This window comes from Budorcas taxicolor, chromosome 2 (genome assembly GCF_023091745.1).
Source record: "Budorcas taxicolor isolate Tak-1 chromosome 2, Takin1.1, whole genome shotgun sequence".
NCBI classification, from domain to species: domain Eukaryota; kingdom Metazoa; phylum Chordata; class Mammalia; order Artiodactyla; family Bovidae; genus Budorcas; species Budorcas taxicolor.
In genome coordinates this window covers 22,434,257-22,457,688 of record NC_068911.1, presented here as the reverse complement: position 1 = coordinate 22,457,688, position 23,432 = coordinate 22,434,257, and the positions used below count along the sequence as shown (strand labels likewise).

Genomic DNA, 23,432 nt, shown 5'->3' with positions numbered 1-23,432 from the left:
AGACCTTGGCTGATTCGATTGTGTTTTTAAAGGGAAACTGAGGCTCAAGATCAAGTAACAAAGCTGAAGCCTGTTCCCACGGGGCCTGGCTGAGATGCTTATTAAGTTTGGGGTTTGGTTCACATGGGAAACCAGTCACCCGAATCTTGTATATACTCATGCAGACAGAGTGCCTCCCTCTCTCTCAGGGGAGAATGACACAGGTTCACAAAATGTATTGTGAGTATGTCCTGGTATGTCTTTTCTGGACATATCTATATCACTTCTTCTGTCCACAGAATTGGCTCTCAGCTGCTGCTTTTCTGCCAAGTGAACCTGACCCCTTTGTAGCAATGGTTGATGGGGTGGACTTTTCACCCAAGCAAGACCAACCTTCTTCCTCTAGCAGTTTGGAATTTTTCAAGGACAGAGGCTCATGGTCAACTATATCAATGGCAGTGCTCTAAAGCAGTGCTTCTCACTCTCACACAACAGTCAATGGGGGTCTTGTTAAAATGCAGATTCTGGTTCAGTCAGTCTGGGGTGAGGCCTGAGAGTCTGCATTTTCAATGAATGCCCAGGTTCTTGGGCCACATTTTGAGTAGCAAGGACCTATGCATGTGTGCTAAGTCGCTTCAGTCATGTTCAACTCTTTGCAACCCCATGGACTGTAGCCTGCCGGGCTCCTACTGTCCATGGCATTTTCCAGGCAAGAATATTGGAGTGGGCTGCCGTTCCCTCCTCCAGGGGATCATCCTGATCTAGGGATCGAAACTGCATCTCCTGTGTCTCCTGCATTGTAGGCATATTCTTTATCACTGAGCCACCAGGAAAGCTCAGCAAGGACCTATAGTAAGCTCCTTTTGCTAAGAGAAAATTTTCTATTATTTACCCCAAGAGGTGTACATTTATTATTTTCTAAATTATACCAATATAATACTATTATGTATATTACCAAGCATACAAAGATAAGAAGAAATTAAAACAAGATAAAACTAAGTAGAAATAGAAATTTGAGTATTTCCTTCCTGTACCTCACTCAGAGGATTGTCTAACTCCCAAGGGTGTGTGCACACTGCTCTGGGGGCCACTGCTCCAGGGGGAAGGTGCTAAGCCCACTGGTCAGAGCCCCTAGTTTTCCTGGTTCTGTTCGTGCTGAGGATTGTAAGTCGGAAGCCTCCACCAGTTCTCTGATATCCTAGCAATGATCTCTTCATGTGCACTGTTACTTGCAGGCAAAGGCAGGGCAAGGGACTGAATATTTGTGTCCTCCAAATTCATGTTGAAACTCTAATTCCAATATGATGGTATTTGGAGTTGGGGTTGAGTCTAAGAAGAGAGGTGAGGCTATACTTGGGGAAAATGGGCTAAAGAGCATGAAATTGTCAGGGGAAGTGATCTAGTACAATGGCTCTGGACAATGTGAGGATATCACAGGCCTCTTTTCATACTTCATGCTACTTGGCAGAAGTGGCTGGCTGTCAACAAAGAGCTCTGTCTCTCTCTGTCTTACAGGAAACTGATTAGAGAGAACCCCAGTGCCAGCCCACCTCTCCTTAGGCTCATGGTCAAGGAGGAGATGTGGGAAGAGCCATGCTCTACTAGATTCCTCTGAAATGATGCCCAGTAGGAAGGTACATCAATTTATTAATAGTACTAATTCCACAGGAGGTACATTGGTATAAAAGAAAATTTGAAATCTAAAAGGCGAACACACATGGAGAGAGATGTTCAAATCATTTAGTAATAAGAGAAATGCCAATTAAACAAGAACAAGAGATCACTTCCCACCAAGACATGCAAAATTGGAAAGCTAGATGTACAAGGCTCAGGCAGGGAAGGGAGGTTCCGCGAAGCTCCATCCTGTGGTGAGTGCAGCCGGCTGCAGGGGACCCTGGCAGGGAAACGGCAGATCCTCCGTCCACGAATACACTTTAAGCCAGCAAGCCTATTCCCGAAGGAGGGGACACAGGCGGGAATGTTCCCCGCAGTACACTCACTGTGGGGCTCCTCAGTGTCCATCACTGGGACAGGCAGAGCGTGGAGGAGCCGGCAGTAGACACACATTGCACAGAAAGAAACAGGAAACGGATCCTGAAATCATGGCATTTTGTGGTCAGCGGCGTGGGAAAGGGAGTGGGGCGAAAAGGGGACGGGGAGGGGCCTTGCACATATCAGTAGTGAAGTTCAGTCAGTTCAGTTCAGTTCAGTCGCTCAGTCGTGTCCGACTCTTTGCGACCCCATGAATTGCAGCATGCCAGGCCTCCCTGTCCATCACCAACTCCCGGAGTTCATTCAGACTCACTTCCATCGAGTCGGTGATGCCATCCAACCATCTCATCCTCTGTCGTCCCCTTCTCCTCCTATGCCCAATCCCTCCCAGCATCAGAGTCTTTTCCAATGAGTCAACTCTTCACATGAGGTGGCCAAAGTACTGGAGTTTCAGCTTTAGCATCATTCCTTCCAAAGAAATCCCAGGGCTGATCTCCTTCACAATGGACTGGTTGGATCTCCTTGCAGTCCAAGGGACTCTCAAGAAGTCTTCTCCAACACCACAGTTCAAAAGCATCAATTCTTTGGCGCACAGCCTTCTTCACAGTCCAGCTTTCACATCCATACGTGACCACTGGAAAAACCATAGCCTTGACTAGACAGAACTTAGTCGGCAAAGTAATGTCTCTGCTTTTGAATATGCTATCTAGGTTGGTCATAACTTTTCTTCCAAGGAGTAAGCATCTTTTAATTTCATGGCTGCAGTCACCATCTGCAGTGATTTTGGAGCCCCCCAAAATAAAGTCTGACACTGTTTCCACTGTTTCCCCATCTATTTCCCATGAAGTGATGGGACCGGATGCCATTGGAAAAGAAAAAAAAAAGCATGAAAAAAAAGAAATTCTGTCAACTAGCCAAGGCCACTTTGTGGTGTTTCTTCCACAGAGTAATGTCTGGGGACTCAACAACTTGCCTGTTGGTTCAAGGTGAATCCAGGGAGTAACACAGAAGCAGAGGGCTTTCCCTGCCCCCACCTTCACCACAGAAACACAGACACATAACACACACAACATGCATACACATGTATAGACACATGCACCCACAGAGATACATGTGTAACCCACAGTTACACACATGTGTGCACATACCCATGTAGACACAGAGACACGTGTATACACACATACATATGTATACACATACACATATACACACACATATACACACACATATATACACACTGGTACACCCACACCCTCATGCACATGGGTGCCATTTCCCCACTATTTCTGGGATGCTACTGTTTCCTTGATCCTATCTCTCTGTCTTAAAATATGATGTGGTATTGTCTTCTTGGGAGATCATTCTACCTTGTGAATTAACTAAATCAGCTATCCCACTGGATCTTGTAACTATACCTTTTCCCAGGGCCTCCTCCACGTCTGTCCCATCAGCATCTTTCAGAGCTGAGGCCTGTGAATCTGCATTTTGGTCAGGCTGTTTGGTTAAACTGATAACGATTCTAATCATCTGATCATTTTGGAAACCAAGCAGTTTTCAACACGGCTGCGCAGTAGGATCACCAGGAGAGCTGAAAACAAACAGCAAAATCTGTGGCCTAGGCTTTATCTCGGACCAATAAACTAGAAGCTTTCTGGGTGGGGCGTGGGGGTTTTGTTTTGAACCTTCCTGGGGTTCTACTATGCAGCCAACATTGAGAACCAGGGTCCCTGGGCAAAATTTCCTCCAGTTTCCTGCATCACCTGAAGTGCTTGCTAAGCACACAGCTCTTGGGCCCTTCCCCTGGAGATTCTGATACCCATGCATCTTGGTTGAAGCCTAGGAATTTGCATTTTCAACAAGTACAAGGCTTGATCTTGCCTCCAACAGTGGGATAAAAATAGTCAATTTTGTTCTCAGCGTGGAAGAGAACTCCCTTCATCATTCTCTTCCCCTTGTCCCCTCTTCCAACTCTGGACAAGACTCTTCACTAGGAAGAAAGGGGCACATGGTTGGACACGTATTTTGTAGTCTGTTTTCCAGTGTTCATCACTGAATTCTAAGATATCACAGTTTTTGGAGAGGTTCTTCTTTCCACAGCTGTGCATTTTCCTTAGTGGCTGTCCCCTGAATTTTTCTCCCACACCAGGGGTGCATTCCCTGGAGCTGCTGGGGCAGGTGCAGAGGTGAGGGAGGCAACATGACATGGATTAACAATTGCCATGTCTTAGGATGCTCTCTGTTTAGCCCTCCTGGCATGTATTCTGCTTGTCAGCTCTTCCTTGAGACCATCAATTAGGTGAATGCTCCAGACTGAATCCATTCTCACAACCAAAGCAACTGTATGTGAGAGGTCATTGTTTTCTCTTTGGATCAGAGACTTTATTTGAGGTTCCTTTTGTCATCATTCTCAATAATTCTTGACCTTATCTGAATTGACCTTTTCAATATACATGATAGAGAAACAGCTATTTCCCTCTCCCAAATGAGGAAAAGACACTAATAGTCCAATTATAGGAGAAAAATACAAGTGGCCAATAAATAAGTAATAATAATAGCAATAATAAAAAATAAATGCAAGAAATTTACAATGAGATATCAATTTTTCATGTGGTATGGCAAAGATTAAAGATTAATAATAATGTGCATTGTTGGTGTGGTTGCTGTCAAACAGCATTCCTATTGGTGGGAACTATGAATTGGTCCAAAAACTGTAGAGGAAAATCAGGCAGTAGCCATCAAAATTTAAAATAACTCATATCACTGAGAAAGCAATTCCAGTTCTAGTAATTTACTTTACAGAGCTATTGACAAAAATATGCAAAAATATCTATATTTATATGAGTCTATATCTATTTACATAGATATAGATAATTATTTCAGAACTTTTTATACAAGTGAAACATTGGGAAATACCCTAAATCTCCACCGATAGGGGGACAATAAAATCATCTCTGGATCATCTAGATATTCTGCAGCTGTTAACTAGAATGAGGTGGACCTGTATGCACTGATGTTAAAGATCATTGGGTCATTAACTGAAGAAAACAGTGGTTGTTGGTGGTTTAGTTGCTAAGTCGTGTCCGACTCTTGCAACCCCGTGAACTGTAGCCCACCAGGCTCCTCTGTCATGGGATTCTCCAGGCAAGAATACCGGAGTGGGTTGCCATTTCCTTTTCCAACTAAATAATGAGGAATACCTTCCAGGTCTTGGCCTTTGGCCCTAGGCACAGAGGTTTCTGAGAGCTGAAAGTCATAATGACGTCTGTATGATCTCCGGCCTCAGGCTGTGTGCGAGCTTGGACCAAAGAGCGGCAGGAGAAAACCAGACTGTGGGCGGGGCTGGTAAGGGCCTCTGGGGGTTGAGGTAGAGGACCCAGTGCTGCAGATGAGTTTCTCCAGTCTCCGGCGGCCATGGAGAGCACAGTGTACAGGTGACTCTGCCGAGGGCCACCCCTCACCGGGTGGGGCAGTGGTGAAGAGTCTGCAGGTTCCCTGTGACAATCCGAAGCGTAAAGGATGACAACAGCAGCTCAGCCAGCTTTCGAACCTGCAAGAAGAGGTGGGAGCGGAAAAGGTGAAGATGATTTGAACTAACGCTCAAAGCAATATTCAAGCAGAGACCTACCCTCTCATACAAAGATAAAATGTAGACAGACCACTCAGGATGCCCCTGAAGATATGCGGATCTGTGATTTCAGGAGAGAGCTGGAAGACAGAGAGAGCTGCTGCTGCAAAATAAAAATAGAGATTGGCCCACCTGAGAACACACAGCCTCCTCGTCAGTGTCAAAGAAGCTCCGCTGGACCAGATTCCCGCGGCCAAGCTTGATGTAAACCACCCTCTAACAGAGGAGGAAGATGAAGATTTTGAAGAGGAGAGTGACGGGGATGACACTGTAGCTCTTCCTGCAGAGCTGGAAAAAATTCAAACAGCAAGAACTGAAAAGCAGGCCAGGAAGGAACAAGAACAAAAGCTGAAGAAGAAAAGAGTCCTATAGAAAACATTCTGAGTGGAAACTCTGTCCTTAATCTCACTGGCCCATCCCAGCCTCAGGCCAGCTTCAAAGTTAAAAGAAGATGGGATGATGATGTTGTCTTCAAGAAGTGTGCAAAAGGTATAGATGATCAGAAGAAAGACAAAGGTTTATGAATGATATGCTGTGATCTGAATTTCATAAAAGTTCATGGAGAAATAAATAGTACAGTTTTATGTGCTGAATTGAAGTCTGTGAAATGTAAACAATCTGACTTTTTTTTTCTTCTCCCCCATTTAAATTATGTATAGGCTTCCCTAATTTTTAGTTTCAAAATATCTTTTCCTTTATTGACTCCTTACTGGATAAGGACTTCGGAATTGGTTTAACCCAGTTTCCATCTCAATATTTCTAATCATGTGTTTTCTCTTAAATATGGGAAAAAAGACTGCTTATTTTAATAATCTAAATAGTCAAATTTGTGTCCCCAACTTTTTGTTGAAAAGTATGTGGCTAATAAAACATTGCCTATTTTTAAAAAATGAGGAATACCCAGCTTGCTTAGAACTTAAAAAAATTTTGTTCTGAGGTAATAAAGAAACAAAGGGGTAAAAACAAAGACTTGACTCTCATTCCCATCACTAACAAGCTATACAGTTTTGTCAAGTTAATAACTTCATTGAACCTCGATCTTTATATTGAAAATGAAAGGAGACACAATCACTACTTCATAGAATTATTATAAAGTTTTAAAGAGATTACGTATTTAAACTAAATAAATGCTAGTTCCCATTTCCACAAAGGCAAAAATTTTGCTCAGTTGCTCAGTCATGTCTGACTCTTTGCAACCCATGGACTGTAGCCCTCCAAACTTCTCTGTCCATGGGATTACCCAGGTAAGAATACTGGAATAGGTTGCCATTTCCTCCTCCAGGGGATCTTCCTGACCCAGGGATCAAACCCACATCTTCTGCATTGGCAGGTAGATTCCTTACCACTGAGCCACTGGGAAGGCCCTTATAAGGGCACTGCTGCTGCTGCTGCTGCTGCTAAGTCGCTTCAGTCGTGTCCGACTCTGTGCGACCCCAGGGACAGCAGCCCAGTAGGCTCCCCCGTCCCTGGGATTCTCCAGGCAAGAACACTGGAGTGGGTTGCCATTTCCTTCTCCAATGCATGAAAGTGAAAGTGAAGTTGCTCAGTCATGTCCGACCCTCAGCGACCCCATGGACTGCAGCCTTCCAGGCTCCTCCGTCCATGGGATTTTCCAGGCAAGAGTACTGGAGTGGGGTGCCATTGCCTTCTCCAATAAGGGCACTAATCCCATCAAAAGTCACTAATCCCATCAAAAGTCACTCACCCTAATGACCTCATTTAAACCTAATTCCCCCTCAAAGGTCTTTCCTCCAAATACCTTCACTCTGAGAGTTAGGGCTGCAACATGAGAACTTGAGGGAAGGCAACAATTCAGTCATTAGCATACTCCAAACTTAACAGAAATCTATTCTAAAACTCCATGGCAGAAAAATCCAAGCTGGTAGAACAAGAGCTGAAAGGCAAAAAACTCTGGGTTCTGTGAGAAAGCAGTAATAAATAGTATCAACAGCTAACACTTACTATCACTTGCCACATACCAGGAGCTACTTAACATATTTTACATGTATCATCTTAAAATAGAGCAGTGAGGTTGCTACTATTACATGCCTGATAGCTCAGTCGGTAAAGAATCTGCCTGCAATGCAGGAGACCTGTGTTTCGATACCTGGGTCGGGAAAATCCCCTGGAGGAGGAACTGGCAACCCTCTCCAGTAGTCTTGCCTGGAAAATCCTACGAGGAGCCTGGTGGTCTACAGTCCATGGGGACACAAGAGTCAGGCATGACTTAGTGACTAGACCACAACATGCATCGTCTTAAAACAGAGCTGTGAGGTTGCTACTATTTGTCCATTTTATAGAAGAGGACAGTGGAGTCACAGAGAGATGTGATGAACTTGCCTAACGGTTGGTTTAGATTTGACACAGGCAGTCTGGCTCCAGAGTCCTTGAACTTCACTTCATTATTCTGCCTTCCTAGTAGCTACCCTTAGGGGAAGACTTCAATTTCATCTCCTTTCTCAGAACAGTGACATATGGAGACGCTCAACAAAGAATAGACCGGGGGCAAATTTCTTAACCTATCTGGGCCTCAGTTGTCCTACCTCTTAAACAACCAGTAGAATTTACTTAATAGGGTCAGTGTCAATGGTGGTTGTGGTTTAGTCGTTAAGTCATGTCCAACTCTTGCAACCCCATGGACTGTAGCCTGCCAGGATCCTCTGTCCATGGGATTCTCCAGGCAAGAATATCGCAGTGGGTTGCCATTTCCTTCTCCAGGGGATCTTCCCAACCCAAGAATCAAACTCAGGTCTTCTGCATTGCAGGCAGATTCTTTATCAACTGAGCTACAAGGGCAGCCCGTCAGTGTCAATACTTAATAAAAAATAAAAGATGTAAACACTTACTAATGCATGTAGCATATAATGAACACTCAAACCAAGCAGCTAGGAATATTACTATTATTATGTCTTCAAAGAGGCTCTCTACAAACATCTGGTCACATGCCTGACCACTCCCCATTCAATAGGAAGCTACATCAGCAAAACCACTGGAGTCCCTGGTCTCTGCGCTCGGCACCATGTAGGTGCTCAGTAAACATTAGTTAAATGAATGAATGAACGGCCCAAACAACCACCAGCTCCAATGACTGGCCTTCTCTCTCCCTCCTGGAATGCACATTGATTTGTTCTGGATTTCTTGATAATTAATCTCTTGACAAAATTTAAGACCTGTTAATTACCCCTGATTAATTAGGGTGAACTTTTTAATTGCTTCCCTAAGCTGAAATACACTGTCAATAGGCCCCATAATTAGTGACCCAGTAATCAGTTTTAAACCAATTATCCCAGGATAACAAGTAAAACTAGGCAAGAAGTGCCCCAGGGGGCTTGGGCCAATTTCAGTGGAACTCATGTGGGTGAAGAATGCATGTTCAATGTAATTGGAAATATGGATACTCAGATTCTCTTGGGTATTTCATTTGTCTCAGTTTTCACTGCTGTATTATTTGAAAACAACAAAATAAGTATACTCCTTACCCACCCAATCAAAGGCCTGGAACTGAATCATGGAGTTGCCTGACCGCTTCTGGGTACAATTAAGGCCATCACATCAGGCTGTGCAGGTTTGTACTGTGCAACTCCGGGGTGTCATTTACACCGTAGTCCATGTGAACAGCACCGCTGAATGCAGAGCACCGCACAACCTGAGTGCAATAACCTGTAGACCACGTGGTGTAAGTGTTGGGACCTAATCATGAAGAATTCCCCCAAAGGAAGTCATGGGCTTGGATGCCCTCTCAGCTTTCCCAAAATGGGAAAATGCAAGTGGCAGATGCTTTTCATGGTCTGTCGAGAACTATGGACTTCTATTAAATGCCCATTTAATTTCTGCCAATCTAACTACTTGGATTTGAAAAGAAAATTAAGAAAAAGAAATAATAACTTAAATAGCACTAGCAATTCTTCCTGCCACTTCATTCAATAAGTGTATGCCCCAAAATGAGGCTAAACTGGGGGCTTGAATCTGCTATTCCTTGTGTGCCTCTTGTGAAGACAGTATCATGCTGTGTGGAGCATTTAAGGATTGGTGCTTTTTAAACAGCAGGACTGACAAGCAAGCCATCAAAGAAATGAAGATTTCTCCCTATAGTGGAGGAAAACTGGCTGGGATGGTCTTTTTAAAAGATAATATAAAACCCCTCAAACATGGTACCTTCTTAAGCAATTCAAGAGTAATTTTGACAATGTGAGATTTTTCTCTTTTTCTGCCTACTTGTGAATCTAGTGACCTTCCCATGAGGCAGAATTCCAGTTTGGGAAGGCAGGTGCTAATTGACCCAGGAGCCATTTTTCTCAATATGTAAGATCCCAGGTAGACTAGTTGGTTTTCAAGATATGGACTGACTACTTTAGGATTACCCCAGGATGCTTGTTTTTCAAATACAGATTCCTGGTCCCCACCCCAGATCTCTTACTTCAGAACATCTAGGCATGTGGCTCCAGAATTTGCATTACTACAAATTCCATCTGGCTGCGACTTACATACTCTCAACTATAATTTCAGGTGAGGGTAGGAAGCTTGCCAGTGTTATCCACGGCCCTGACTTCAGGGCCTGGCACTGGCCTGGTGCGTGGTAAATGTTTAATATATATTAGTGACAGAATGAGTCCTTTGATTTGATTTAGCAATCCACAGGGCAGGAGCTAAGACATTAGCCAAGATGGGCCTTAAGAAAGAGTGATGTATCTCATCCTGCTTCTTAGGACTGCTTCAGGACCATGGTCTGAGACCTGCCTCAGGAAGCTGCAGGTCAGCTCGTTTCCTGCCACCAGCTTCCTGCCCTCTGTATAGCATCTCACAGAAGCCATTAGCTGTTCATTTACTGCCTAATCCTCTAATCCAACGGCTTGCTGATCTGCCAAGTAAGAAATATGCAGAGACACAAGCCACTTGTTCCCAGAGTTATTTCCAGCTGGTGAGAGGGAGGCAGCTGTGGAACAGGCTTTAGGTTTTGTTCTCTGATCCAGGAAATCCCAGAGTAATACTAGGCTGTGGCTTCCCCATTTGGACCCTTCTGGTGTTGAAGGTTCCTCCAAGAGCCATTACTAAAAAGATGAGAAACACCTCAACAGCCATGGGAGTCTAGATGCTGAAAAATACAACAGGATGCTTCTCCATTGAGAATATAATCAGACTGCTACACTTTGCCCAAACATCTCATCCCTTCAGCAGGGATTTATTGAGCACCTACTGTATGCCAGGCACTACTTGAGTTTGCTTGAGAAACATCAAGATCCCCGTCTTTGTGGAGCTACCAATAAGCTTCCTGCACTCTCAATTCTGTCCCTTTAGCAGAGGATGGGGCCTCTCTATGGGTCTGAACTGCCCATCCAGCCAAATACCTCTGCAGCCTTCCTCTGGGCTGCCCCCAGTGATACCTTCTTCCCAGGCTCTCCTCATCCTTAGTTAAGATTTGGGTGGGGTTAGTGACTTGACTGTGTGAACAGCTGCTCTGAGAGTTTGGACCTGACCCAACAGAATCCTGTCCTCAAAGAAACCTCAGAAATCCTCCAATATCTGTTGCTTCCATTCCCCATGCCAGAAGTCTCCTCTTGTCCCCCCATATCTCCCCTCCACACCCTCTACCCTACAAAGATGCCCCAGATGCTGGGCTATATGCAGTACATCCACAAGCATCCATGTCCTCTTGCTTGCAGTTGGGTTTGGCAAATGGGAGGCAAAAAACAACAGAAGGAAGTCATTTATTTCTCTGGGTCCCTTTCTTTCTGAGAGATAAGCTCGGGTTGGCTAGGTCCCTCAGTAGAAGGTACTTCTCAGAGAGGCTTGCTCTAGACAGCTCTCCTTCCCTTCATCCCTTCGGTTGTGGTTGGTGACAACTCCACTGCCAGTCCCAGATTCTGCACTGGGGAGGTGCAAGATCTCCCCCAGATCCTACAGGGAGCCCCTGAGGCTGCCCATAATCCTACTCACACTTTAGCAATCCGTTTCTCTCTTAGTACATCCTTCTCCGGTTGTATGAATCTGAAAGTGCCATCTGATTTCTGAGCAGGACCTGAATGGTGCACCCCCTCTCCCCACTTTTTTCTCTCTGAAGAAGCTAAAATCAAGGTTGCAAGCTCAGTTCCTCAGGCCACTTCTGGCTCACAGATGTGTCTTCTTGAGCCTTCACCATGTTGGCCCTCGTATGCTCTTATTATATTTGGAAGAACAGCTGCCATCACTAAAAAATCAGGGTAATTCACGTAACAACTAAATGGTCAGCTTCTCTTGAGAAGTTAGAATTTCTGGCAATACTAGACCTGTGGTTCTACATTAGTGGTCTAGAGCTAAGTGGTAGCTGGCCACTGAACATAGGATATGGAGCAGAATGTAATTTCCTATTTGCCACCGTCTCCACCACCCTCTATAATCATCTTGATATTGAGGTTGCATGTTGCCTGGCATTTACTGTTGTCTTGTTTTCCTTAGAGTTAAGAGAGAAATAACATTTTTCTATTCTTTATGTTTAGTAAAAATTGGGAAAATAACAGCTAAGCCAGGTGGTGGGGGGCAGGATATGAGCAAATTTCTTTGTAGAAATAAAGACAATTCCTACTTTTTACTATTGAATCCCCTGCCTTCTTTACTAATCTTTGCTCCAAACGTCAAGTTTGCATTGGTTGGTTCAGAAACACATCTTTAGGTAAATCTGTCTTAAAGGCATCAAATGAGAGCTCAGGATGAGAGTGAAAATAAATGAATTAGGACTGAATTAGGCTAAGATGAGCTAGGTGGGTTTTAGAATGAGTCCATTTTCACCCACATCTTCTCATTGCCCCACCCCCGAACTGTAAACTTCCTGAAACAGAGACTTCAGGAAAAGGGCTAGGCCAATTTTAGAAAAGTTAGAGACTACAGAGGATAACTAAAATTGATAAGGAATTGATCTAATCTTACTTTATATACCAACCTTCATTTGTATCACCTCATTTTTACCTTTGGGCTTCACGATGGCTCAGAGGAAAATAATCCACGTGCAATACAGCAGGGACAGGAGACAATTGGTTAGATCCCTGGGTCAGGAAGATGCCCTGGAGGAGGAAACAGCAACCCACTCCACTATTCTCTCCTGGATAGCCCCATGGACAGAGGAGCCTGGTAGGTTACAGTCCATAGGGTCACAAAGAGTCAGACACAACTGAACAACTGTGCACCTGCCCTTATAAGAAGAGAAGGGAGAAAAGAGAATTTGCATTCCCTTTCTCTCTCTCTCTCCCACCTGCCATGTGAGAGGATAGTGACTATCTACAAGCCAGGAAGAGAGAACTCACGAGAACCTGATGACGCTAGTAGCCCAGTCTCAGATTTCCAGCTCCAGAATTGCGAGAAATACATTCTGTTGTGTAAGCCATCTAGTTTGCAATATTTTGTTATGGCAGTCCAAGCTGACTAGTACAGTGTTTATGAATTTTCTAGAACTGATTGCCTGGGGTCACTTGGGTTAAGTGCTATATAGTAGGGGGTGAATCCCATCTCTCTGATACAGAAATGCTCTATTACCAAAAGACAGCTTTGATAACAGGGAGGATGACAAGTCCAGAGAGTGAGAGTGGGGTCCCCTAATAAGTTCTCCAGTTGCATCTTTTCTGGGGCAGAAACTTAGAGATGGAGGGATCAGGCTCTGCCCAGTGCAATGCTGATGTCCAGGGAACTATAGGGGTGAGAAATACTGAAGCCAGGATGGTAGAATGAGACAATATGGGCTGCACATAGAGCCCAGATGTCACTCTACGCTCACCTTAGCCGCCAGCCTGAGACTCCAAAAATAAGAACTCATTTCCTTTTAGGTCCAAAGGAAATAACAGGAGGCCATACAAGGTATGGAAGTTAGGACTGCAGAGGCTGAAGTCCAAGGGCCTGGGTTCAATACTGTCCCTGGCACTAACTAGCTGGCTCTCTTTGGGTAGGTGACATAATCTCCATGATTTAGCTTCCTCCTTCTGTAATGGGCATAACAATATGTGAATTCAGTGGCTTTCAGTATGTAAAGTAACTCAGTGCCCAGCGCGCAGTGAGCGCCCCCAAATGGTCTTTTGCTACATAATAACTCCAAGTACCATTCGCCAAGATGGGGAGAAAGTTCAGTTTGTTCCTGGATTTGCTTTCCCAAAACATTCCCAAAGAACCCCAAGGTCCACTTCTTGCTAGTCTCTGCTTTATACGTCAGGGAATAGTTGGCAAAATCCTTCTGAACAGGAGGTCAGCAAATGCAGACTGACCTTAAATTCTGTAGTCTCTGAAACTATGTTTTGATGCTCTAAGGAAACAATTACTTCTCCTTGCTCTCTGTGTAGGTGTTTTATAGGAGTAGTTGCTGCATGGAATTGACATTATTATAGTGCTGAACCTTGGCAGGAGACAAAACACCCTTTCTGTAATCAAGGGGTTTAGTTACAGAGTTTTTTCTGGTTCTACTTGCTCAGGAAAAAGGTGAGTCTTGCAGACCAGAAGGAACCAGGGGAGAAATGGAAGGGTCACTCAGGGCTGAGCTCAGGAACTCTTGCTCTGAATGGTAAGTATGTCAACAGGATACTCCTTGGGGTGGGGTGGGAGGGGGGTGGGAAATGGAACATACTGCAAGGAGAGTCTAATTTGCATCAGTCTTTGGGGGCTGGGGGAGTCCTTGGTGGCTCAGTGATAAAGAATCTGCCTGCAATACAGGAGACTGCCTACAATGCAGACGACGTGGGTTTGATCCCTGGGTCAGGAAGAGCCCCTGGAGAAGGGCATGGCAACTCACTCCAGTATTCTTGCCTGGAGAATCCTGTGGACAGAGGAGCCTAGCAGGCTATGGTCCATAGGGTTGCAAAGATTCAGATATGACTGAAGTGACTTAGCCCACGCACATGTTTCTTTTGGTTAGAGGTGAAATTCATTAACTCATGCTTTCATTCATCCATCCATTTATTAAGCTATTCATCCTTGCATTCATCCATCTGTTTATACATCCTTTTATCTATCTATCCATCCAACAAACATTTACTTAGCACCTATTATGTGCCACGCACTGTGCTAGGCATGGAGATATAGTAATGAACAAGACAGAAAATGCCCTCAATGAGCTTACTTCCTAGGGGCAAAAGACAAGTGATAAACAAATAAAATACACAGTGTATCAATTGCTGATGAGTTCTTTGGACACTATAAATCAGGAAAGGGGACTAGGGAGTGCTGCTGCTGCTGCTGCTAAGTCGCTTTAGTTGTGTCCAACTCTGTGCGACCCCATAGACTGCAGCCCACCAGGCTCCGCCGTCCTTGGGATTCTCCAGGCAAGGACACTGCAGTGGGTTGCCATTTACTTCTCCAATGCAGGAAAGTGAAAAGTGAAAGTGAAATCACTCAGTTGTGGCTGACTCTTACGACCCCATGGACTGTAGCCTACCAGGCTCCTCCGTCCATGGGATTTTCCAGGCAAGAGTACTGGAGTGGGTTGCCATTGCCTTCTCCGAGGGAGTGCTGAGGGGTAAGCAATTTGACAGGTAATTTAGGAGGGTGGAACCAGGGCCTCAGGCTCCAGCAGTCCTTCCCTAGCAAGTGTGTACTAGTTATGTCCTGCCCTTTGCAATCCCATGGACTGCAGCCCACCAGACTCCTCTGTCCATGGGATTCTCCAGGCAAAAATACTGGAGTGGGTTGCCATTTCCTTTTCCAGGGGATCTTTTCAACCCAGGGATTGATTGCAGGTCTCCTACATTGCAGGCAGATTCTTTACCACTGAGCCACCAGGGAAGCCCTCCTTAGCATGAATTTAAAAAACAAAAATGCAATAGTACCTTAGAGACCTCCCAAGGCTTCTTGTACTGTAGCAACTGGGGCAACTCAGTGGCAGGCAGTTACCCACTGAGGCAGTCATTCAGGGCATGCACGTGTACTTGAAGAGGGCATCTGTTATTTTTGCCTGTGTAGTGTCAATCATCCATCTTTCTTTCTCTCTCTCTCTTTTCTTTGGCCATACTACAGCATGTGGGATCTTAGTTTCCTGACCAGTGATCAAACCAGTGACCCCTGCAGTGGAAGCACTGGGTCTTAACCACTGGATGGCCAGGGAAGTCCCCAGTCCTCTTTATATCTGTACCTGCACCCTGGTTTTCCCTTGGGGAACCATTCTTCTCCCTTTCTCCTGTCCCTTGGTTTAGATGGGGCTGACTTCCTTCAGACTCCATGGTGCACATGTGACCCAGGTCTGGCCAACCAGTATGTTTATTTTTCCTGGTCACACTGATTGGTTCAGACATAGATCCCTGACTGTGAAGCGCTAACGAGAGCCATCCTCCAGACTTTGCCTGTGTCACTGAGGAAGAAACATCTTTTTATTTGATGGATATAATATGATGAGGTACAGTTTAAAGGTCTGCAACTACCAGCGGCCATCTTTGCCATGTGAGAGAGACTCTGCTTGAGCATGAAGCCAGCACTGAGATCTGAGGGATGGAGAGAGATTAAGCCTTGATGATGTCACTGGGTCCCTGGACTTAGCCGAGTCTCGTCTACCTACCCCTAGACTATCAGCTTTGCGGGATCATCATTTTCTCAAAAAAGCAGTCATTTTGATTTAGGATTCTGTCACATGTAGCCCAAAGGTCTGATTAACATGGTGCTCAGTGAAGATTTATTGAGTAGATAACATCATCAGAACTTTCTGCTGGTAGGAACCTTAAGAGATCTGGATTCCATTCACTTTGTTTCTATTTCTCACATCAGGAGGTTCAATACGACACCTACTGTGTTATCTACTGGCTCTTCATATTGACCTTTGCAGCTTTAAAAAGGAATTTTATGTGTGTTCAGAGTCATGGAGTATAGGAAGTAGGACATGCCCTCTAAATATGTTTAGATACTGATTTTAGTATGTTTCAAAGGTAACACATGTTGGCATTTCCCTGTGGTCCAGTGGTTAAGAATCTGCCTTGCAATGCAGGGGACATGGGTTTGATCCTTGATGGGGGAACTAATATCCTATATGTCAGGGAGCAACTAAGCCTGTGTGCCACAACTAGAGAGTTCCTGCACCTCAACATAAGAAAGATAAAGATCCAGCATGCTACAGCCAAGCAATTAATTAAATAAATAAATATTAACCCCCCCCTCCCCCCACACACACACGCATATACCCACACACAAAAGTAATACATGTTCACTTTGGAGAATGTAGAGAAGCACAGAGAAAAAAAATTAAAAGTATGTAACTACTCATATGGAAATAACTTGGTATGCCAGTTTTTTCTTTGTACCCATGTGTTTGAAATAAAATTAGAGTTGCACTCAAATACTCTTATAATCTGTATTTATTTTCAGGGAAAATATATTTTGACTGTTTTTCCATGCCAACAATTACCTTATAACAACTTATTTGACCATGATTTGGAAATAATTTAAAGTTACAGAAAAGTACAAAGAATAGCATAATAAACATCTACACTCCCACCATGTACAATTAACAACTGTTAATATTTTGTTACATTTGCTCTGTCATTTTTAAAAGGAAAAACATTACTTACATATCCAAATTCTCCTAACAGTGAACCTTAATTTATTTTTCACCATTGTGAAAAACATTATGAAGAATATCATTATTGAACTGTAACTTTGTATACATCCATCATTCTCTCGGGTTAAATTCTTAGAAATATAGTGAAACTACATCCTAGCCAACACTGGGTTATTATAATTCCCATTATTTTTAACTATTATATTGGAGAAAGGTGACATTTTGTTATTGTCTTAATTTATATTTCTTTGATTCCTACTGATGAGAAATATGCTTTTTATGTACACTGGTAAATTTGTAATTTTTCTTTTGTGAATTACATTTTCAGGTCCTGTGTCCTTTACTCATTTGGGGTGTTCATCTTTTCTTTTTGAATTGAAAGACTTGTTTCAATATTAAGGATGTTTTTATCTAGCAAATATATTGTTCTGTGCACCATTTGCCCTTCAATTTTACTTCTGATGTTTACTGTCATACGTAGATTTTTATTTTTTTTGTAATAAAATTCATCTCCCTCGTCCTTTATTTTTTCTGCCTTTATGCCATACTTAGAAATTCAATCTTCCCTTATCCCAAATTCTAAAATTATCTACCCCACATATTTTCAAGCACCTTGGGTTTTTTTTTTTAAACATAAAACTTTAAAAAGGAATTAATTCTGATGTATGATATGAGGTAGGGATGGATTAGGGATGGTTAGCCATGAGTTACCACCAATGGCTCAGTGGTAAATATTTCTCTTGCAATGCAGGAGACACAGGAGATGCAGGTTCAATCCCTGGGTCTGGAAGATCCCCTGGAGGAGGGCATGGCAACCCACTCCGGTATTCTTGCCTGGAGAATCCCATGCATAGAGGAGCCTGGTGGGCTAAAGTTCATGGAGTGGCAAAAAGTTGGACACAACTGAGCATGCATGTAGACACATGCACCTTGCCTTCTATATATTTATGCCAATTTCTGGAAACGTTATTCTGTTCCATTAATTTGTCTTAGCTCCATTAGAATTTTAGTCATTGTCTTCATAATGTAGTTTCCTATCTATTCTAACAAGTGTTCTCTCTTCTTAAACTTTTTAGCTGTTGTTATTCAGTCACTAAGCCATGTCTGACTTTGCAACTCCGTGGACTGTACCACACCAGGCTTCCCTGTCCTTCACTATCTTTCTGAGTTTGCTCAAACTTATGTCCATTGAGTCAGTGACACCATCCAACCATCTCATCCTCTGTTGCACCCTTCTCCTCCTGCCCTCAATCTATCCCAGCATCAGGGTCTTTTCCAATGAGTCGGCTCTTTGCATCAGCTGGCCAAAGTACTGGGGCTTCAACTTCAGCATCAGTCCTTCCAGTGAATATTCAGGGTTGATTTCCTTTCAGATTGGCTGGCTTGATCTCTTTGCAGTCTGAGGGACTATCAAGAGTCTTATCCAGCACTACTGTTTCGAAAGCATCAATTCTTCAGCACTCAGCCTTCTTTATGGTTGAACTCTCACATCTGAACTGATTACTGGAAAAACCATAGGTTTGACCATAGGGACCTTTGTTGGCCAAGTGATGTCTCTGCTTTTTAATACACTGTCTAAAGTTCATCATAGCTTTTCTTCCAAGGAGCAAGCATCTTTTAATTTTGTGGCTGTTGTCCTCAGTGACTTCCCAAGAAAATAAAATCTGTCACTGTTTCCACTTTTTCCCTATCTATTTGCCATGACGTGATGGGACTGGATGCCATGATCTTCATTTTTCGAATGCTTCGTTTTAAGCCAGGCTTTTCACTTTCCCTAATTTTTATTTATTCTTGTGCTTTTATTTCTCTAAATTAAGTTATGACCAACCTAGATAGCATATTGAAAAGCAGAGACATTACTTTGCCAACAAAGGTCCGTTTAGTCAAGGTTATGGTTTTTCCAGTGGTCATTTATGGATGCAAGAGTTGGACTGTGAAGAAAGCTGAGCGCCGAAGAATTGATGCCTTTGAACTGTGGTGTTGGAGAAGACTCTTGAGAGTCCCTTGGACTGCAAGGAGATCCAACCAGTCCATTCTAAAGGAGATCAGCCCTGGGTGTTCTTTGGAAGGAATGATGCTAAAGCTGAAACTCCAGTACTTTGGCCACCTCATGCGAAGAGTTGACTCATTGGAAAAGACCCTGATGCTAGGAGGGGACGACAGAGGATGAGATGGTTAGATGGCATCACTGACTTGATGGACGTGAGTTTGAGTGAACTCTGGGAGATGGTGATGGACAGGGAGGCCTGGCGTGCTGCAATTCTTGGGGTCGCAAAGAGGCGGACACGACTGAGCAACTGAACTGAACTGAACAGGTGAGCATGAGCACAAACAGTGGAGGCTTTTCATTATAAACCTGCCTAGGACTCCATCCCAAGAAATTCTGATTCACTGGGCCAGATGTGGGGCCTGGGCATCTTTCAGAAATAAGTGGTGGTGGTGGTTTAGTCACTAAGTTGTGTCCAACTCTTGCGAGCCCATGAACTGTAGCCCACCAGGCTCCTCTGTCCATGGGATTCTCCACACAAGAATATTGGAGTGGGTTGCCATTTCCTTCTCCAGGGTATCTTCTTGACCCAGGGATCAAACCCAGGTCTCATGCATTGCAGGCAGATTCAGAAATAATTATTAACAGATAAATCACACATACCCCCCCATGGAATAGATGCACTGTACAAAGACGGCTCTCTAGTTGATGGTGAGCACCCCTCAAGACAGTCCCAGATTAAGAATCACTGCTCCAGCTCCAAAGGATTAAAAAAAATTTAAAGATACAGTTTTACATTAAAAAATTTTAAAGATATGCTTAATTTTTTTAAAAAAAGTAACTATTATAGTTTTTTTTTCTGTTTTATTTTTTATTTTTTTTTAATTTTAAAATCTTTAATTCTTACATGCGTTCCCAAACATGAACCCCCCTCCCACCTCCCTCCCCATAACATCTCTCTGGGTCATCCCCATGCACCAGCCCCAAGCATGCTGTATCCTGCGTCAGACATAGACTGGCGATTCGATTCTTGCATAATAGTATACATGTTAGAATGCCATTCTCCCAATATTACAGTTTTATAACACTGTGTCAGAGTTCCCCTCTTCTCTCACTTCTAGCCAGTTTCCAAGTCCAAGATGCTCTCCTGGGACCACCTGAGGTACTCTTATGTAATTGTTCAAGGGATTTAGCTCAGGCTTTGACATTTTTAAAAGCTCCTCCAGGTCATTTTAATGTATAGTTGGAGTCAGTAACCAGTGGTTAGGAATTCCTTCTTATTCTTGACTCATTCTACAGTTCGTGTAGAATTCTGAGTTAGTGGGGATTTTCATCTTGGCTATGTATCAGAATCATGTGTGGAACTTAAAATACAGACTGAGCTGAATATCTGTGTTCAATACTGGTCACCTGTATCAAAGAAAAATGAATATAATCCTACAGGTAGTTCTAACACAGAGTCAGGGCTGGATACCTATTTTGCAGGCAACTGTCCTTTTTAAATTATCAGCCTTACTTTTCAGGTGAGAGCCTACTTGTTTAAACACCTGGGCATAGACTTGACCCAGTGTATCAACATTCACCACATCCTAGTAGAAGTATGTTTCAAACTTAAGCATTTAACAGAGCCACTGGGACAGCTAGCTGGATTCCCATCCCCTCACCCCACTCCCCCGAGTTTCTGATTCAGTTGATATGGGCCTGATAGTTTTCATTTTTAACAGGTTCTCAGGTGATACTCTGGAGAAGGAAATGGCAACCCACTCCAGTGTTCTTGCCTGGAGAATCCCAGGGACGGAGGATCCTGGTGGGCTGCTGTCTATGGGGTTGCACAGAGTCAGACACGACTGAAGAGGCTTAGCAGCAGCAGGAGCAGCAGGTGATACTCATATTGTTCATGGGATTCTTGGCAAGAATACTGAAGTAGTTTGCCGTTCCCTTCTCCAGTGGAACACACTGGTCCAGGGACCACACTTTGAGAACCATTGAGCTATAGCATTTATACAAATATTAATGTTAGACTTCTTCCATGATAGAGCGATTGCTCCATTGCAATGAGTTTAAGCATGGGCTCCAAGGTGCGGGCTTCAGACCACTGAGAAGTGAGGGTAAGAGGCATACAAAATAGAGGTGCCATGCACCTATATTGCCAAGAATCGCTTCAAAAGGATTTTGTGAAATCTCTAGGACTATAATCTCTAGTCTGACATTACTCAGGTAACTTCTTACATATCCCTCCATTCCAATTCTGTGACCATTATTGTGGGTGTTGCTGCTGCTGCTGCTGCTAAGTCGCTTCAGTCGTGTCCAACTCTGTGTGACCCCATAGACGGCAGCCTACCAGGCTCCCCCATCCCTGGGATTCTCCAGGCAAGAGCTCTGGAGTGGGTTGCCATTTCCTTCTCTAATGCATGAAAGTGAAAAGTGAAAGTGAAGTCGCTCAGTCGTGTCTGACTCTTAACAACCCCATGGACTGCAGCCCACCAGCCTCCTCAGTCCATGGGATTTTCCAGGCAAGGGTATTGAGTGGGGTGCCATGGCCTTCTCTGAGGGAAAGGCCTAGTGACTTTCCCTGTTATTTAGGGAAGGACCCATCTTTTAGAATTGGGTGGATCAATCATTTAGACGGTTATAGAACCATCCCCCAACCCAGCACCAACCAGTTTGGAAGTATCATCTTTTAACTTTTATCTACAATGAAGCCAACTAAATTTCTAAACTGAGACACAGATCATGACACTGTACTGTGGAAACACTTCAATGACTCCCCATGGCTGTTGAGATAAAATTCAAAATTTTTAACATGGTTTCACAAGTTGCATCCCCAGAAAGTAAATTCTAAGATGGAGTTTAGCATGAACACTGCTTATTAGGGGATGCCTTTGGGATTAATGGGGCTTCCCTGGTGGCTCAGATGGTAAAGAATCTGTCTGCAATGCAGGAGACCTGGATTCGATCCCTCGGTTGGGAAGATCCTCTGGAGAAGGGCACGGCAACCCACTCCAGTATTCTTGCCTGGAGAATCCTGTGGGCAGAGGAGCCTGAAGCCCATGGGATCACAAAAAGTCAGACATGCCTGAGTGACTAATGCACTTGGGGTTAACACCTGGAAGAGGGGATGGAAACATGAGTGGGCAGAAAGGGTCAAGCCGAGATGTGGGCCCAGTGACAGCTGCAAGTTGCTCACGTGGGGAGCTCTCGAGTTAAAGTGGTCCATCCAGGTGGTCCTGAGTTGAGCCAAGATGGCCAAGTCTATATACCCTCAATGGATGTCAGTTGCACTGTGAAGGGTATGACATGGGTGAGGCAGCTCTCAGCAGTTAGGTCAGTCCTTGAAGGGCCTGATAGCTGAAGGCTGGCTGTTGACAGCATGCTCAGCATCCAAGGTATCAAACTCCTCCTTGCAGGGGGCTTGAGTGTGTAGCAGTGTCTCCCATGCACGGCCACCGCATTCTTTGCAATCTGGCTGCCTCTCTAGTGCCTTTCTGTCTACTTCTCAGGCACATTGTTTTTTCTTTCAGTCTCTCAAGTTCACCTTTCTGCCCCAGGGCCTTTGCACATGCTCTCACCTCTGCCTGGACTGTGTTCTCTGCATTCCTGACCTCTCCTCTCACCCCACATTCAGACACTCCAGCTCATTCTTCAGGTCTCTGCACCAGTGTTGCTTCCTCTGGGGAACTTTCATGACCCTCCACCCAAATTAGGATTCTGGAATATACTTTTAAAGCTTAGACACCTGCCAAGACTCACTTCTGCCTCTTTCCTTGGGGTTCCAGGTAGAAAGAGATGGGCCTGAATACCAGGTGAGCTGGCTAGGTGGGGTAAGTGAGATGCTTTATATGTGGTGTGCTGGCTTCCCTTCAAATTGAGCTCAGACTTTTGGAAAACTTTGCCCTGTTTCCCTATTCTAGGTTGGGACCAGAGTTTAAAAGGGGAAGCAGCAAGGGCCACAATCAGAATGAGGAGATGGAAAGTGAAATTTAGGAGGATAAACTCAAGTGCCCTTGATCAGACATCCCTCTTAACCAGGGGATTCTCCTTCTTGTGTTAAATCATAGAGATTCAGGCTTTCATCCTATTGAATTAATAACAATATAATAATAGTAGCAATGCTGCTGAGTGTTCACTATGTAATGCTATGGTTTTTTAATATAAATTAATTTATTTTAATTGGAGGCTAATTACTTTACAATATTGTATTGGTTTTGCCATACATCAACATGAATCTGCCATGAGTGTACTGCTGTGTTTTCTATTTACTTGCCTTATCTCACTAATCCTTATATCAGCTCTGGGAGAAGGACTATCATTTCTCTCTGTTGAAGAGACTGAGGTGCACTGGAGTTAAGTAATTTGCC

The 23,432-nt window shown here is 43.9% G+C and overlaps 1 pseudogene; it reads left to right on the top strand.

The window, feature by feature from the left end:
* The first annotated feature begins 5,487 nt into the window (after positions 1–5,487).
* LOC128059995 (spliceosome-associated protein CWC15 homolog) lies at positions 5,488–6,170 on the top strand (annotated as a pseudogene).
* Positions 6,171–23,432: the final 17,262 nt, after the last annotated feature.